The 6,443-nt window shown below is 43.7% G+C and overlaps 1 pseudogene; it reads right to left on the bottom strand.

Annotated features, from left to right (window-relative positions):
- Window positions 1-568: 568 nt before the first annotated feature.
- Window positions 569-6,152, bottom strand: LOC149194696 (AAA-ATPase At5g57480-like; annotated as a pseudogene).
- Window positions 6,153-6,443: the final 291 nt, after the last annotated feature.

Below are 6,443 nucleotides of genomic sequence, written 5' to 3'. Positions count from 1 at the left end.
AATTTAATATATCAATCAATATTTTTAAAATCATAATTAAAAATATTTCACTTTATAATATAAATAAAATTAAATTTAAATCAATAATTCAAATAACAAAACTTGAAAATTTAAAAATATATAAACTAGTCACTATATTATTCACTTCAAAATTAATTTTCTCACATAATTTCAAATCCAATATTAATTTTCTCACATAATTTCAATTATTACAATTATAATATTTAAATAATAATTTTAATACAAACAACATTTCCATTATTAGAATTATAATATTTGAATAATAATTTTAATACAAACAACATTTCCATTTTATTAGTTTTAATTTAATTGAGCTATTAATTATTTTTTCCATAAAAAATAGATAAGTAACAAGATTGTGTATTACACTTATCATAAAATAAAAATTGCTTTTAATATATAGATAATTTAAAATAAAATTATAAATTACTATGATTATTTTTCCAATTTGGATAATACAAACTATATAATAAAAGAAGTGTTCATGATTGCATAAATTTAATTTATATTATAGGATTGCGCGCTACATCATATACAACTTCAACTTTTTGAAGTTAGAGGATGATTCATACAGATGACGACGAAAGGATGAATTCTTTGTTTTCAATCGAATCAATAATATACATAACAATACCATCAAAACAACACCTCTGAAACCGCTTTCAATGTGACGGTACATATTCAAGACAATCCATCAAATGCTTGGATTTTGAATAACGTTTCACCTTCCTCTGCCGCCCCTTCTTCCGCAGTGGCCCAATCCCGTCTTGGGTTGTCGCTATTCTTTCTTCCGTTCCGTTATGCTCTTTACAATCTGTTACTGGTGTCGATTTAACCCGATCACCCAGTGCGGAAATAACTGCATTCAAGGCTTTCAGAGGGTCGTCCAAATGACTTATCAGGATTTCAGAGATTTCTGCAGGAGTCATTTCGGCTTCAGTCTCCCTCATGCTTTCCTCCACAGCAGAAAATAGTGGATGGTCTTCAACCTGCAAATAGTTGAATGCAAGCGATTTGAAAGCAGGAAAGTTGCAGAAAGAGAGGAGTATGTGCATGTCCATCCTGCCGGATCTTAAAAGTGCAGGGTCGAGCTTATCCTTGTGGTTCGTCGTGAAGATGATAATTCGTTCCTCCCCGCAGCACGACCATAATCCATCCGTGAAGTTAAGAAGTCCCGAAAGCGTTACTCGGCTTCCTTTTTGCTGTTCAGCAGGATTTGGAGGCTGGGAGAGCCTATCCGTCAGATCGAGCGAGCAGTCGATATCCTCAATAACAATGATGGATCCGCTGCTGATTTGCAAGAGCAGCAAACGAAGCTCGGAGTTGTCGAAAACCTTTGTGAGCTCCAGCTCGTACACATCGTACTTCATATAGTTCGATATGGCGGCCACGAGACTAGATTTTCCTGTTCCAGGGGGGCCGTACAGAAGGTACCCGCGCTTCCAAGCACGGCCGACTCTGTTGTGAAACTCCTTGCCTTTCTTGAAACAGTCGAGATCCTTTATAATTTTGTTCTTCATCGTCGGATCGAGGGCCAGAGAATCGAAAGTGGATGGACGCTTGAACGGAACACCTGTCCAACCCTCTCCATATCGGGCATCTCCATTATTGGTATAGATGGTTATGCCCCTGCTCTGTTTCTTGAATTCAGCTGCACCTTTCGCAATATGGTCAAAATAGGCCGACAACAAGTGCTTGTTAGACCTCGCTTGTCACGCCCCTACACCTGCGGTAGTCTTTCAACCACTTATAGCGAGGTGCGGCACCACCGAACGCTTTCTTTTCACCAATACTAACATTCGTGGACTACGCCTACTTTCACTTAACATTACTTAGTTTGTGTTTCGCAACCAAGTAAACATACAATTATTCTTTATACTTAATGAAGCCCATACTCATTCATTATCCATAGCAATTATAACAAGAACATCAACAATTGCAACAAGTATAAAGGGGAGGGGCAACTCTCGAACAAGTCTGCCCGACAATATATTATAACCAGTGTTTCTTCAATAATACAATACAAGTAATGCTTGGCAGACTCCAAGCCAATACTTAGTTTCTTTTACAAAGCAGGCAAACAGCCTTTACAAAGAACATGTGCACGTCTTGCACGAGAGTGGGTGCTCACACGAGTCACCGAGACACTCTACCAAAACCCGGCACAAATCTGCACTTTAGAACGGCCTTGGGCGCACCTCGCCCAACCCACAACCGGCTCTAAATATCACCCAACTTGCGCACCTTAGAACTGCGCATGAGATATGCGCATCCACTATTGGACTGCGCACTTTACCCTTGCTCCTCCTTAGAAGTGCGAGTTGTTGGATGTCAAATGACTCACAACGCAGGCTTATATATATGCATTGTAACACATCTTCATGGTGGGCGGTGGCACTCCAGCCGACCCCCAAAATACAATCAAAACACCCCTGCGCATGCCCATACATGTGTCGGCCTAGCCACACATCCTTCCCACGCTCACAAGGTATAAACTCTCCATTCGCTCCACGCATTTTCTAAGTGTCGTAAACCGTCCACCCTTTCGTCGCATGTAGCTCGTTTGTTCGTCGCATTTCCTCCGCAACATTGTCGCATGTCTGGTTAGCGCGCGCCCGTCGTGCGCCCGCCCGCGCCCTCGTGCACGGTGACTTCGCCCGGCGCCCGTCGCATAATCGCTCGGAGGCCTTACATCCTCCTCCACCTGAAATCGTTGTCGTCCTCGATAACATACCATCCTGGTAGCCATCCACCAAGATCATCATTATCCATGATGTCGACCTCTCCACATAAGGTAAGCATCCCTGCAACATATGTAGAACTCCATCTCCATTATGTCCCATCTTAGTGACCAACTGCCACCAAGATAACCACACCAAGGTATACACCTCTACAGTATGTCCTCCATCAGATACCATCTCGATCCATGATCATCGACTCCTCTGTCACAATCTCCACTGCAACAACGCGTGTCGACCTCATCATGTGCCATCATGTGAACCTCTATCATGATACTCCAACAAAATGCTAACACATCTCTGCACACTTCGCGACCCCATGTCTGAACTAGTTGGGTAGCTAATCCAACTGTCACGCTCAAACCATGAGAGTGAACATCCTCATGCCATCATCAGTGGTTCCTCAAAACATCCTGCCACATTCTTGACTCATCCACCATAGTGAGCCCAATCCTTCTCGCAGTATCTTCACCCATGAAGTTGTGAGAAGCCCCACTATCCACCATAGTGAGCACATCAGCACCTCCAACCTTCATTCGAACATACTCCAACTTGTTCCTCTCAGGATCCCTTCTAGAGACCACCTCCGTAGTAGCAGAAGCACCAAGTATCTGCATCATCCCCACAGAAGCACCTTCATTCCTCACATCAGATTGTGCAATAGCAGCCACCTTTGGTTTAGAAGGACAATTCTTCACCGTGTGTGGTCCAGCACATATCCAACACTTCAAGGCTTTCTTCGTCTTTGAACTATCATCCGATTTCGAAGCATCTTCCTTCTTCTTATCTTTCGGTTTATCGGACTTCTTCTTCCTATCATCAGAAGTCTCATCATAATGCTCCACCAACCTGTCAACAGCAGCAAAAGCTTCTTCAAGTGTTCTAATCTTCTGTCTCTTCACTTCATTGCGTGCCCAAGGCTTCAACCCAATAATGAAGTTGAACACCTTGTCCCTCTCTGCCATGTCAGGAAGTTCCAGAGCTGCACTTGCAAACTCCCGCTGATATGCTTGTAGGCTCCCGGTCTACTTTATGTACTTAATCTTCATCCTTGCTTCCCATGTTTCATCCTGAGGACTAAAATGAGTCTGCAAAGCCTTCTTCATGTCATCCCACGAAGTAATGTCATCAGCACTACCATTGGCAATCTGATCCAACCTCCTTCGCCACCATCTCTTAGCATCCTTTGTTAAGAACTGAGCAGCTATCTTGACCTTTGTCTCATCATCAGATAGACCCAACCGTTCCAAGTATTGCTCCATGTCCCATAGAAAGTTGCCAAGAGTCTTTGCATTCCTTGTACCATCATAAGATTCTGATTCCTTGACCTTCACATGAGGCACTCCTCCACCTGAGTTATGCCTCACAGCCTTCTTCAATACCACGATCTCATCCTTGGCTTCGTCAAGAGTTTTCTTCAAGTTCACGATCTCTGCAAGACCCTGATCCCTTACTTCTTCAACCTCCTTGACCCTTACTTCAAGTTGTGTACACATAAGATCAGTGTACTCATATTGTGTCCAAAGTTCATCGTGTTGTGTTCGGAGTTCATCGAGTTCTTCCTTCGTCTTAAAATTGGCCTCTTGTTCTTTAGCAAACAAGTCCATCTTCTTATCCCAAGAAGTCTCCATATCCTCCATCTTTTCCAACACCTTTCCAATGAACCCAATAGTAGTATCCTTCACAACGTGACTAGACCCAGCCTGAGATTCGACTGCCATCTCTAACAGCTTCTTCCTCCTCTGCAATCTAGTTTCGACCATCCAACAGCTTCACCAAGTCACCTGCAATTAGAACTAACCCTTGTTCTACTCATGTGAAACTGTTTCCTTCACCTGCAAGCACCCTTTCCACTGTCACGAGCAACCCTGCTCAACGGCTTCAAACCGAAGTCTTGTTCTCACCTGTCAAGTGTATACCGGCTTCAATGCGTCAACACCTGAACTTGTTCACAAGCTTCCAACCTTCCACGAGCAAACCTTGCTCTGATACCAACTGTCACGCGTCTTTCAACCGCTTATAGCGAGGTGCGGCACCACCGAACGCTTTCTTTTCACCAATACTAACATTCGTGGACTACGCCTACTTTCACATTAACATTACTTAGCTTGTGTTTCGCAACCAAGTAAACATACAATTATCCTTTATACTTAATGAAGCCCATACTCATTCATTATCCATAGCAATCATAACAAGAACATCAACAATTGCAACAAGTATAAAGGGGAGGGGCAACTCCCGAACAAGTCTGCCCGACAATATATTATAACCAGTCTTTCTTCAATAATACAATACAAGTAATGCTTGGCAGACTCCAAGCCAATACTTAGTTTCTTTTACAAAGCAGGCAAACAACCTTTACAAAGAACATGTGCACGTCTTGCACGAGAGTGGGTGCTCACACGAGTCACCGAGACACTCTACCAAAACCCGGCACAAATCTGCACTTTAGAACGGCCTTGGGCGCACCTCGCCCAACCCACAACCGGCTCTAAATATCACCCAACTTGCGCACCTTAGAACTGCGCATGAGATATGCGCATCCACTATTGGACTGCGCACTTTACCCTTGCTCCTCCTTAGAAGTGCGAGCTCTCCAAGTGCGAGTTGTTGGATGTCAAATGACTCACAACGCAGGCTTATATATATGCGTTGTAACACATCTTCATGGTGGGCGGTGGCACTCCAGCCGACCCCCAAAATACAATCAAAACACCCCTGCGCATGCCCATACATGTGTCGGCCTAGCCACACATCCTTCCCACGCTCACAAGGTATAAACTCTCCATTCGCTCCACGCATTTTCTAAGTGTCGTAAACCGTCCACCCTTTCGTCGCATGTAGCTCGTTTGTTTGTCGCATTTCCTCCGCAACATTGTCGCATGTCCAGTTAGCGCGCACCCGTCGTGCGCCCGCCCGCGCCCTCGTGCACAGTGACTTCGCCCGGCGCCCGTCGCATAATCGCCCGGAGGCCTTACATCGTTGTTTTTAGGTGAAACCAACGCTTATCGAGCCGATTGTCGCTACCAAGAAGTTGAACGTGGTGAGACCACCACATTGTGGCTCCCGTGAAAGATTCTTGCATCTCTTCATCGGGAGTCGGGCCAAAATTCATATTGCACGATTCCTTGGCGTGAAACACTGTTAGTCTCCGGGCTCCCTTAATGGCATCGAGGCTGGATAAGTAGAGCTCCACTTCCTCGTACACCTCGTTTGGATTGGCTCCATAATTCCCATTGAACTGTGGAATGTCAAGTTCGTAATATGTATTGAAACGTTCCTGAAACAGGAACAGCTATCAATTCAACAATTGTAGCAACTGTGGAGGAAGGAAGTTTTGGAGGAGAGTGAAGAGACCAATCAAGACCAAATTTGGGCAATCACGTTCTCCATCCACAAAGGAGGATAACAACCAATAATATGACCTGCCCATTATAAGGTCATGGAATAGCCCATAAAGATGCCACATAGTCTGGAACTATGATTGGCTTCGTAATTAGAAGGTAAATCAATGTGAACCTCGATTCTACAAGAGACATTCGAATGCACTTGTAATAAGTGGTTGTAGGGAAGATCAAGAGACTAAATAGAACACATATAATAGAGAATGAGAAATCAATCACACATGAACACAGAAGAATACTCTAGGGAAAGCCTTAGCTAAAAACCCCGATCTCTGTATTA

The sequence above is a fragment of the Pinus tabuliformis genome, chromosome 2_2, assembly GCF_031772625.1.
Source record: "Pinus tabuliformis cultivar Carrire ecotype Pingquan chromosome 2_2, CPIR1, whole genome shotgun sequence".
Classification (NCBI taxonomy): domain Eukaryota; kingdom Viridiplantae; phylum Streptophyta; class Pinopsida; order Pinales; family Pinaceae; genus Pinus; species Pinus tabuliformis.
Note: the sequence above shows the minus strand (reverse complement) of the source record. Positions and strands in the feature narration are given on the sequence as shown.